This window comes from Pinus tabuliformis, chromosome 3_2 (genome assembly GCF_031772625.1).
Source record: "Pinus tabuliformis cultivar Carrire ecotype Pingquan chromosome 3_2, CPIR1, whole genome shotgun sequence".
NCBI lineage: Eukaryota > Viridiplantae > Streptophyta > Pinopsida > Pinales > Pinaceae > Pinus > Pinus tabuliformis.
Genome location: NC_142302.1, coordinates 59,461,091 through 59,474,380, shown reverse-complemented (window position 1 = coordinate 59,474,380; position 13,290 = coordinate 59,461,091). Strand labels below are relative to the sequence as shown.

Sequence of the window (13,290 nt, the reverse complement as noted above, 5' to 3'; positions counted from 1 at the left end):
TTGTAGAACAATGAAATGAAACTTCTTCCCCCGCCACATGTTTGTCCATTGTCGTGAACAAAAAAATGGTAGGATTTAGCAAGTGTGAATGAATAGGGTTTGGCATCTATCATCACATGTTATTTTGTTTTCATAATTAATTTATTAAATTATTTGAAACATATAATATATTATTTTATATTTTAAATTATTTTACTATTAATTTAAAATTATAATAATAATTAATATTAAATTATAGTATCTAATATCATAAATATAATATAATATAATAATATTATTATTAATCACAATTTCAATATTATTAAGAAAAATAATATTAAAATTAATATTATTATCATTAATAATAAATGTTGATATTTTTATTATTTTATTATTTTTATTAATATTAACGTTATTATTAATAATATTAATTTAAATATTATTAAAAGTTTAATATTTTTACTATTAGTTAATAATATTATAAATAGTATTAATAACTTAAAATATTAATATTAATATTGATATTAATATTTAACATTAATATTAATATTAATGAATGTTATTATTAATAATATTAACAAACATGTTTTAATGTTAAAATAATATTATTTGATATAGAAATGTGGTTGATATAAATTGTGACATAAATTGTTCCATTGTGAAAAGGTATTATAGGAATGTGACAGAAATTCTCAATCTAAATAATTGTATTTTTTTAATTTGATTTATAAATATTTGAACATTGAATTTCATGATTTACATCATATCTCATAAAATACAATTGCCAATACAACTAATCTCTCATATATATATATATATATATATATATATATATTCTAAATATAATCTTTTTATAATATTATAGAAAATTTAAGAATACTAAATTTTATAATTCTATAGAAAATATATATATTAATACTATAATAAATATAATACTTTTTCACTGTTCAAAAGAGTGCTTGACTTGACTATTTAAAAGGAATATATATTCATTGAAAAATAAATGATTTACTTAAACTTTAATCTATAAAAATATTTTTATATTCATAAATAAGAAATCAATACAAAATATTAGTTCCTAGCTTTGATATTGTAACACCCCCAATTCACATAAAATGACTGAAGCTAGTGAGTTAATTTTTGTGAAATGTTAAATTAGATTTTATTACATGTTAATGATTGAATATTAACTCACTGAGGCTAGAATGCCATGAAATATATGTTGTGTTTACCAAAATTTTGGTAATGATGTCTTAATGAAATAACAACTGTTTAATGTAATTAAAAGAAACGGTTGCCAAGGAAAAACAATTACCATCTACCTGAAAAAGGGAAGATGGGGGAAATTTGGAGCTAGGAGGGAGAAGGGAAAGCCAGTGGGATTTTGCAAAAAGAATAGTCAAGAGAAAGGTATAGAACTTGAGGCTGGGCGGAAACCCTGAGGCCCAAGGTACTCACTATAATTGGACAACCTAGTGTGGAACATAGAAAGTGCTCAGGGGAGAGTCTGGACGTAATTGCCAAACTCATGGTTGGGAGGAAAGAGACTTTCAGACAGATAAGTAAAACAACAATCTTCTGAAGAAAACTTATCCACCAGACAAATAAGTAAATATTAAGCTCTCATGAGTAAATATTAAGCTCTCTGATAAGTTCAATTATTTATAAATTCTAGACAGAAAGGATAGCAGTGAACTAGTTAACAATTATCTGACCCAGGTCTTAGTTTATTTTGATAGATTTAAGACTGTAAAAATGAGATAAAATAACTACACATATATATACATTTATAAAGAAATTAGCAGAGGAAGTTATGGGTTCATGTATAGTAAAAGCCAACCAAATAACTAAGTAAAATAAAAGAAATTTCTATGCAGATTTCGGAAATCAATTCTATAGTAGTATTCATTAACTATCAGAGGTAAGGAATCATCTAAATATTAAAACAGGTTTAATCCAAGACGAAAACAGATAAGCCATAACCATAATCTATAACCAACATCGCATACAAATGTTACCCTAGCGGGGGTATCTTTATATTCATATGATTAATAGGAAAACTACAAAGAACTCGCAAAAATCTTAATCTTTACAACTTATGTTACCACTATCGTATCCCTACAAGATTCTGGAAACAGAAAGTACTTCCTATCACACAGAGAATTCTGACCATATTCCTCTTAATCGATAAACATTTCGACTTCTAGCTGATAGACATCTTGTTCCCCATAATATGTATGTCAGAAATTAGGAATAGAGTAGCATTTGCAATAGAAACTTCATTAACAACAATAGAAGCATTATACAATATTCGTTTCAATGGAATAGTCAGAGATTAATACAGTATTCTGGCTGCGTAGGGCAATTAAAAGACAAATCATAATAGAAAGTACTTTAGGTCCTAAGTTGTTCAAGCTAACAAATCTAATTCAGAATAGAGTATTGAATAACTGAAATGTGCATATATGCAAAACCCTAGGAAAACCCTTCATATTAATTTCAAGCCAGACCTGTGAGCCATAGACTGAGAAATAGTGATCGAATCCCGTCCCCAACCTCAAAGCAAGCTCGCGGTATTATCATAGCAAGAGGAAATGCAACCTGTGTATACGACGAAGAATCCGGTGAGGGCACAACCTTCGGGTGTTGTTACCAAATAAAGCAAAGGGCAGTAGCATACTTGCGGTGAGCAACTCTATTCTGAGTTGATGGATTAAAATCCCAAAATATTAAACAAAAAACAAATGAAATGATCGATAAGTGCATACCTGTGGATGTGGAGCAATATTGAAACCTTAGTTGCCATCCTGTCAGTAAAAACCGTGTTACCTTGACTCAAAACTTCAGAACGTTACACCATGAATTCAATCAAAGGAATTAGTCTTTTACGAGTTTGAGAATGTTTTACCTGGGTTATCAGTCTGACCTCCTGAGAGCCAAGCCTTCAAGCCTCTCTGAGTGCGAAATCCCAATGCTGTCACAAAACCACCACACTCAATCAATCATCGTTTCTCAACCTTATTTGAAAAAGGTTAATACTGGAGTGGACAGACGAATTGAAAGAGAGATTTCTTACCTGTATTAGTCATGAGGAGAAGGACTCTAGAGACCATGGGGGCGAGATTTCGAACCTCCTCAGCCTTTGCAGAGGGTAACCGCTACAGAGAAGCAAGAACCCCACTCAGTTGGCGGAAATGGTAGAGCATCGGTTGAAGGGTGTGTAGGTTGGTTATGTATAACCCTAATTATTCAACACCGTCAGATCCATACAGATTGACAGTCAGTATGGAGCCACCCTTGTAGCCTCTGTCTCATTAATTAACCTTGCCCCTACGCTTAATGCGTGGCCTAGCCATGGTACAGCTGTGAGCCAACCAAGGTGTGGGAATGGCACCATACATCAAATCGTAAATGTTAAGTATAAAGCGCCATGTGCAATCTGTATCCATTGATTAGTTCTTTAATCACCTTTGATGGGATTGATCGTTTAGCAATCAAATTATTATGAATGTGTAGGTTAAAACTTTGTGGTAAAAGTTATATATATATATATGTTTGTTACAAATGGTATCAGAGCTCAGGTTCGTACAGTGAGACTCTTTGGGAATAAAATCAGTACTAAAAATCAATGTGTTTATTTTTTTTTCACTAATAAACTTATGTGTGAACACAGAGATAAGGTTAGCACCAACAAGAGAAAGGGATAAGGAAGATGCAAGAGAGCCCAGGACCAACTGACCCACCTGGAACCACTTATATAAACGCCAATCCTGATATTTGGATACAGCTGGGTGAAGAGTCATGGCAAGCTAATGCAGTGTTACTCGAAATTGTTCAGAAACTGCTTGCTAAAATGATAAATTTAAAAACAGATAATGAAAGACTATGAGAAGAGAAGGAGAAAATTCTTAGGAGTATATCTAATCGATAGAATCAACGACATCCAGACCCCAGTGTGGAGGATCGGGAGAAAACCCTGACGGCTCAACACGAAGAAGAGAATGTTGAGTCAGAAAAACATGGGGAAGATGAGGAAGGACACTCCAACAACATTTCTGACCAACGCAAAACTAAAAGACAGAAAACTGAGTTACAAGGCGAATTTAAAAATATCAAACCATCACTCTTTGATGGGGAAATGACAGAGGCAACAGAAGCATGGTTAATTGATATGGGAAAATACTTCTAGATTTATGAGTACACAGAAAAACAGAAGGCACGGTTGGCAGTTTATCAATTAAGAGGTAAGGCCACCCTATGGTGGGAAGAAATCAAAACAGTAAGGAAGATCAATGAAGAGCAAGTCACCTGGCAAGAGTTCCAAAAACATTTTAAGGATAAATATCTAACCGAATGGTATTACGATGAAAAGGCAAAGGAATTTCATGAGTTAAGGTTGGGCACCTTGACCATGGATGAATACGTGACACGATTCACTTCCCTGCTGCATTATGTGCCTTACATGCAAGAAGAAAAGACCAAAATTCAACATTTCATTAGCAGCTTACCCAACTTTATGAAAGAGAAATTAGAATTTGACTACCCCAGGACAATGGATGACGCTCTGTCAGAAAGATCGCATCTACTACTAGAATATGAAATAAAAGAATGAAGGATCAAAAGGGAGTCTAAACAGAAAAGGTAGAAGTTTGACCCCAAATAAACACTCTAGATTTGCTAATGGCAGAAATGTACAACAAAAGTCCCTCAATAGATTTCCAGTTAGAAATCAATCAAAGACGGCTTATTCAGAAAACAGGCAGCCAGAAGGAGTTACTAAATCAGTGAATGATCAACAATCAAAACTGCTGCTACAATGTTGGGGATGCAGAGAACCTCACTATTACAAGAATTTCCCGTATAAGGCAAGAACATAACAGTTATCAAATATGCAAGAGGCATCCACGGTTGGGGATGTGGCAAGAAGTATGCCCAGAATTAACGCTGCCTTGGACGATCACCAGACAGAATTCCAACCCACTATGATCGAATGTGAAGGTACGATTGCTAAGCAACGCACCTTTGACTTATTTGACCTAGACGCTAGCTTAAGATATCTTAGTCCTAAAGTGGTAGATAAATGTCAATTACAGAGCAGTAAGTTCTCAAAACCATGGCTAGTGCAACTAGCTACGGGGACAAAAAGAAGAGTAACCACGAAAACAGAGCGTTGCCCCATAACTATTTCAAGATAGTCCATTCACGTAGACCTTAATATACTTCCTTTGGGTTCATATGACGTGTTAATTGGAATGGATTGGATGGAAAGGTGTTGGTCCTTAGTAGATTGTAAACAGAAAACTATTAGTTTTATTGCTAAATCAGGCCAAAGAAAGGAGCTCCAAGAAATTAAGACCAATACCAAGTTGCGTCCCATTACTTCTAGTCAGCTAGGAAAATGTATTAGAAAGGGTTGTCAAGTATATGTTGTTCAAGTAGGATTCACGAATACTAAAAATAAAATGACATCCCTGGAAGATATTCCTGTTGTTCAAGAATTTATTGATGTATTTCCAGAATCTATACCAGGATTACCACCAAAGCGTGATATTGATTTCACCATTGAATTAATTCCGGGTGCAGCCCCTATATCTAGAGCCTCATACTGCATGAGCATACCTGAGCTAACCGAACTCAAAATGCAGCTACAGGAACTTTCAGACAAAATACATATCTGTCCTAGTGTGTCCCCATGGGGAGCCCCTGTCTTGTTTGTATGAAAAAAAGATGGAACCTTACGATTATGCATTGATTATCGACAATTAAACAAACTCACCATCAAGAATAAGTACCCCTTACCACGTATAACCGATCTATTTGATCAATTGAAAGGAGCTAAGGTATTCTCGAAAATTGATTTAAGATCTGGTTACCATCAAATAAGAATAAAGGAAGAAGACATCTGCAAGACAACTTTCCGTACTCGTTATGGACATTACGAGTTCATAGTATTGCCATTTGGCCTCACAAATGCCCCAACCACCTTTATGAGCCTAATGCATGGTATTTTCCAGCCATACTTGGACAAATTTGTATTGATATTCATTGATGATATTTTAATATACTCTAAGAATCAGGAGGAGCATAAGGAACATTTGAAAACAGTATTGCAGACACTAAGGGAGAATCAGTTATATGCCAAATTCAGCAAGTGTGATTTCTTTAAAGATTAGATTCAATACTTGGGTCATGTTATATCAAAAGATGACATCATAGTAGACCCGGAAAAGATCAAAACAATCATGGAATGGACAACCCCAAAGAATGTCGCTGATATTAGATCATTCTTGGGATTAGCCGGATACTACCGTAGGTTCATTGAGGGATTTTCAAAAATCACCTTTCCAATGACCTCCTTACAAAGAAAGGGGTGTGTCTTCCAATGGACAGTCAAATGTCAGCAAAGTTTCGAAAGATTAAAACATCTACTCACTACTACATCGGTGTTAAAAGTAGCAGATCCAGAAAAGTCCTTCGTGGTTTGCACAGATGCAAGAAAAGAAGGTGTTGGTGGGGTACTAACACAAGAAGGAAAGGTGATTGCTTATGAGTCTCAAAAGTTAAAAGATTACGAACAATGGTACTCCGCTTATGATCTTGAATTAATAGCAGTGGTACATGCACTAAAAATGTGGCGACACTACCTGTTGGGGAAAAAGTTTTTGCTGCTGATAGATCATAGCAGCCTTACAAATTTTTTTAATCAGTCTAGTTTAAATGCTCACCAGGCTAGATGGACAACATTTCTAAGTGAATTTGATTTCGAAATGAAACACCTAAAAGGGAAAGAAAACCGTGTTGCCGACGCCCTAAGAAGAAAGGTACATTGTGTCTATGAGATTCAAATGAGTCAAGTAAATTCAAATATTCCTGACATTATTAAAGAGGCAGCTAATAGAGATCCGGAATACACTTTCCTTTGGCAACAGGCAAAATAAAACTTGCTAAATAAGGAAAAATCAAAGTTTGAAATAAATTCTGACAACCTTCTTACATTTCGGAACAAAATTTACATTCCTAACCAAAACTCGGTTAAACAACTGATATTGGATGAGTTTCACAGAAAACCTTATGCCAGCCACCCAGGTTACCAGAAAATGTTTTCAGCCATAAAAAAAGGATACTTTTGGCCTAGACTGAAGAAGGATGTCACAGAATATTTGTCCAAATGCTTGGAGTGTCAGTTAGTAACGACTGAGCATCAACATCCCGCTGAGTTGTTACAACCATTGCCTATTACCGAATGGAATTGGGAGACTGTATTGCTGGATTTCATCACCGGATTACCCCACACAAGGAAACAACATGACTCTATAATGGTGGTAGTAGATAAATTGAGTAAAACAACTCATTTCATACTTGTGAAATCCATGTACAAAACTGTGGAAATCGCAGATATTTTTATGAAGGAGATTTTTCGATTACATGGAATACCCAAGGTGGTGATCTTTGACAGAGATGTGAAATTCACATCCACATTTTGGAAGACTCTCTTTTCAGGATTGGGTACCGAAATATAATTTAGTACTTCTTGCCACCCCCAAACAGATGGGTAGACCGAATAGGTGAATCAAGTATTGGAGGACATGCTACGCATGTTTGTAATGTAGTAGCCACACAAGTGGGAGGATTACCTCCATTTAGTAGAATTTTCTTATAACAATGGGCATCATGAATCTCTAGGTATGAGCCCCTTTGAGGTGTTATACGGGAGGAAATGCAGGGTGCCCATAGACTGGAATAACCCAGTTAATAAGCTAGCATTGGGTCCTGACATGCTAGCGGAGATGGAGGAAACCATTAAGAAGATTAGACAAAATCTTTGGGCAGCTCAAGATAGACAAAAAGTGTATGCAGATAAAAAGAGAACATACAAGGAATTTCAACCTGGGGATCACGTTTATCTATGGGTGAAGCCCCAGAAAAGTTCCTTATAATGGCGAGGTTGTTCTAAATTAGTAGCCCGATACTATGGACTCTTCCAGGTCTTGGAATGAGTTGGACCACTGGCTTATAAGCTGGCGCTGTCAAGCCACATTCAGGTCCACAATGTGTTTCATGTGTCCTTACTAAAAAATATGTGTATAATCCTCAACACATTATTGGATGGGAAAAAATTCAGGTAAAATAGTTAAATAATTACATGACTAGATATATTATTATTTTTTTCCAACTGAAAGTTGAAATTTTTTGTTGTTTCAGGTCGAACCGGAAGGAGAATTCCTGGCAGAACCTCTTCGTATTCTTGACCAGAGAGAAACCAACTTGCAGAAGCGAGCCATCACCTAGGTTAAAGTGTAATGGAAGCACTTTGGTCCAGATGATGCCACTTGGGGAGAAGAGGATTTCATGAAGAAGACTTATCCAGCCTTGTTTTCAAAAAATAGAGGGAACACCAGGAATGTGTTCCTCATATGGGAGGGGAGATGTAACACCTCCAAGTCATATAAAATGACTGAAGTTACTAAGTTAATTTTTGTTAAATGTTAAATTAGATTTTATTACATGTTAATGATTGAATATTAATTGACTGAGGCTAGAATGCCATGAAATATATGTTGTGTTTACCAAAATTTTGGTAATGATGTTTTAATGAAATAACAACTATTTAATGTAATTAAAAGAAACAATTTCCAGGGAAAAATAGTTACCCTCTACCTGAAAAAGGGAAGAGAGGGGGAAAACCCGGAGCTGGGAGGGAGAAGGGAAAGCCAGTGGGATTTTTCGAAAAGAAAAATCAAGATAAAGGTATAGAACTTGAGGCTGTGTGGAAACCCTGAGGCCCAAGGTACTGTCTATAACTCGAAAATCTAGTGTGGAACACAGAAAGTGCTCGGCGGATAGTCTTGACGTAATTGCCAGACTCGTAGTTGGGAGAAAAGAGACTTTCAAACAGATAAGTAAGACAACAATCGTCTGAAGAACACTTATCCGCCAGAAAAAATAAGTAAATATTAAGCTCTCATGAGTAATTATTAAGCTCTCTGATAAGTTCAGTTATTTATAAATTCTAGACAGAAAGGATAGCAATGAACTAGTTAACAATTAACTGACCCAGGTCTTAGTTTATTTTGATAGATTTAAGACTGTAAAAATGAGATAAAATAACTGCACATATATATACATTTATAAACAAATTAGCAGAGGAAGCTATAGGTTCATGTATAGTAAAAGCCAACCAAATAACTAAGTAAGATAAAAGAAATTTCTGTGCAGATTCGGAAATCAGTGCTATAGTAGTATTCATTGACTGTCAGAGGTAAGGAATTATTTAAATATTAAAAAAAGTTTAATCCAAGATGAAACAGATAAGCCATAACCATAATTTATAACCAGCATTGCATGCAAATGTTACCCTAGTCGGGGTATCTTTTATATTCATATGATTAACATGAAAACTACAAAGAACTGACAGAAATCTTAATCTTTACAACTTATGTTACCACTATCGTATTCCTATAGGATTCTGGAAACAGAAAGTACTTCCTATCACACGGAGAATTCCAACCATATTCCTCTTAATTGATAAACATTACGACTTCCAGCCGACGGACATCTTGTTCCCCATAATATGTATGTCATAAATTAGGAACACAGTAGCATTGCAAAAGAAACTTCATTAACGACAATAGAAGCATTATACAATATTTTTTTTAATGGAATAGTCCAAGCTTAATACGGTATTCTGGCTACGTAGGGAAATTAAAAGATAAATCATAATAGAAAGTACTTTAGGTCCTAAGTTGTTCGAGCTAACAACTCTAATTTAGAACAAAGTATTGAAGAACTGAAACATGCATATATGAAAAACCCTGGAAAACCCTCCATATTAGTTTAAAGCCAGACCTGTGAGCCATAGACCAAGAAACGCCGATCGAATCCTGTCCCTAACCTCAGAGCAAGCTAGAAGTATTATCATAGCAAGAGGAAATCCAACTTGTGTATACAACAAAGAAAAGGGCGAGGGCACAACCTTCGGGTACTGTTTCCAAATAAACTAAAGGGCAGTAGCATAACTACGGTAAGCAACCCTGTTCTAAGTTGATGGCTTAAAATCCCAAAATCTTAAACAGAAAACAAATGAAATGATCGATAAGTGTGTACCTGTGGATCAGGAGCAATCTTGAAACCTTAGTTGCCATCTTGTCAGTAAAAGTTGTGTTACCCTCACTCAGACCTTCAGAATGTTACACCGTGAATTCAATCAAAGGAATTTGTCTTTCGCGAGTCTGAGAATGTTTTACCTGGGTTATCAATCCGACCTCCTGAGAGCTGAGCCTTCAAGCCTCTCTGAGTGTGAAAGCCCAATTCTGTCACAAAACCACCACGCTTAGTCAATCATCGTTTCTTAACCTTATTCGAAAAAGGTTAATATTGGAGTGGACAGACGAACTTAAAGAGAGATTTCTTACCTATATCAGTTGTGAGGAGGACTCTACAGACCATGGGGGTGACAGTTCGAACCTCCTCAACCTTCGTAGAGGCTAACCGTTGTAGAGCAGCAAGAACCCAACTCAATCGGCGGAAATGACAGAGCATCGGCCAGAGGGTGTGTAAGTTGGTTAGGTATAACCCTAATTATCTGGCACCGTCAGATCCATATAGATCGACGGTCAGTATGGAGCCACCCTTGCAGCCTTTGTCACATTAATAACCCTTTCCCCTACACTTAACGCGTGGCCTAGCTGTGGTACAACTGTGAGCCAACCAAGGTGTGGGAAGGGCCACATACACTCTCGCTTAATTCGAAATATTTTTAAACAGAGGTCTGACATCAAATCGTAAATGTTAACTATAAAGAGCCACGTGCAATCCATATCCATTAATAAATGCTTTAATCACCTCTGATGAGATTGATCGTTTAGCAATCAAATTATTATGAATGTGTAAGTTAAAACTTTGTAGTAAAATATTTTTTTATTTTTATGTATAAGTTTGATACAAATGTGTAATAAAATAATTTTGATTATTTTTACCTTTTCTTTCTTGATCATCTCTGTGCAAATCATCTATCCGCAGTGTGTTCCAGCGTACCTATACTGTGGAATCAACCGGTCAGTGTGTTCCAGCGTACCTATACTGTGGAATCAACCGGTCATACATCCCTGCCGTAACGATGCACGATTCCTATTAACAAAATCCTTAATAAATTTATTTATTCAAAATTCTCACAAACAAATTAATAAAAATACATTCCACATTTACATATAGACTCATTCGATGTTGGTGGCTAAATAAATCAATAATAAAATAACCCCATATACTATATTATGGTATACCAAACTATAAAATAGGCCGATATACTATACTATACCAAAATTATTACATTTGTAGACCAAAGTAAATGAGTGAGATGATTTTGAAAAAAGGTTACAACCAGGGTGTGAAAGCCAGAGCAGGCCATTTATGTAAGTTCAACTCATTAGATATCAAGGAAAGTGCAAAACGTGTGCAAATACCCAGTAATCATGGCTTCTCTATGCCTTGAAATGTAATATTTCCATATAATTTCACAACGAAACAAGTCAAACTTTTATCCTCGGAAATAGCATGCATAGTTTTATGAGACTGGTAGGTCTGGCTATCGTTCTTGATTCAACATAAGTCCATGAATAGTAATTCTCACCGTAATCATTGACTCAAGCTTCAGTGTCTCAAGATTACTAACTGTCACTTCATCCTTCTCTCTGCATTCTATATCTACAATCATTCATAAAGAACAACCATTAAAAACAACAGCCTCGTAGACAATTTGTTTCCAAACACTGCAAGCATCATCATCTGAATTCTGATTGTAAATTCCAATAAAGGATTGTTTTATTTGCAATTCCTATTTATACAAAGCATATGTGGACTTGGATTTGCAATTCCTCTTTATACAAAGCATATGTGGACTTCACAGATCAAGTATCCATGCAGTCCCTCTTCCTCAACAATAAGTAACAAAGATGGCCGTCCGCCAATAGACATGGCAAGAACAAGTTGATTAATTTGTGGTTAGGGTGTCAACTAATTCACTATGAAAAGAGAAAAGCTAATTAAATTAGATTTTTATTTTAAATTATTATTATTAATTATAATATAGATATGTGATTCAAAAAAGTATATAAAGAAATTGTTAATTATGGAGATTTAGTATCATTTTATCATGAGATGTTTGATATGTAATAGGTTTTGTTATATACATCTTTAACATATCCAATATATTGGAGAATTCAACTAGTGACTTCATATCAAGGTGGAGAATTGAATTAGTGACTTCACATCAAAGAGTTCATTAACAAAGCACCAGTCACCATCTATCCAAAACTCGGTGGACTTGGATGACATGATCATAATCTTGATACATGTTTTGATATTTAAAATATCATGATTAAGAATGTGAAAAAATGAAACATTAATATAAAATGTTGACAAAATATCTCTAGATGCCAAGTAACATTAGTGCAAGGGAGGTCTCTAGATGCCAAAGTAAGTGAAAGACATTAGTGCAAGGGTTTCTTGGATCTTGGAAAGGCACTCAATCAATAGAAAATATCTAGATATGTAGTAATCTAGATGGATTCGGACTTCTAGAAATTCAAAATAATTATAAATAATTATAAAAGGCCATGACGGAAATGACCTGGATCCTTATATGACCTGGCATGCGCATCTGAGCCAAATCAAGAAGTAAGAAGCCATAATCCCATTCAACCCCTGTGGCTGATCAAGCAAATTCAATCTAATTTGTGACTACTTCAAGGGGAAACAATTAAATCTAAGGAGCCATCGTTGGAAAATCAACGTCAAGACAGATCAAATCCACCAGTTGAAGGGTGTTTTTGTGGCCCGATACATTTTTCGTACTAGGTTGTAGTACTAGTCGTCAAGTGATCAATTTCTTAAGTAGATCAAACCATGGGGGCATTCCTATCTCTCACGGTTGAGTAGGAAATTACCAGGCAACCGATTTGAAATTAATCCTCCCTCAGGAGGGAAGCGATATTATTCACTAGATGTGTGAAGATATCAGATGTGCGTTGGATGAATATAGTGGCACCTAGAAGGGTTTAGCTTGTGGTTGGACAAGGAATGCAATTCTCATGGTTGTTAGGTCATGTTACTTCACCTAAGGAAAGTCGACTGTGAGAGGAGCCAAATTGAGTTAGTGTTACGACCATGGGAAGTATCTTAACCAAGGTTTGAGTTCCATATTTCTAGGGGTCAAGAGCCGAGTTCTTATTTCAGAATCAGGCTGGTATCCTATCAAAGGTGACGCTCTGTATTACCAAGGGGCCAAGAGTTGAACTCTTATTTTCCATTGGATCC

General features: G+C 35.3%; 1 long non-coding RNA gene across 1 annotated transcript; it reads right to left on the bottom strand.

Annotated features, from left to right (window-relative positions):
• Nucleotides 1–2,262: 2,262 nt before the first annotated feature.
• On the bottom strand, nt 2,263–10,492 carry LOC149179825 (uncharacterized). The gene is made up of 5 exons (XR_016257410.1): nt 10,392–10,492; nt 10,084–10,289; nt 2,888–2,953; nt 2,748–2,786; nt 2,263–2,580 (listed from the first exon to the last, which is right to left on the bottom strand). It is a non-coding gene; the product is annotated as an uncharacterized LOC149179825 (long non-coding RNA).
• Between the last annotated feature and the right edge of the window lie 2,798 nt (nt 10,493–13,290).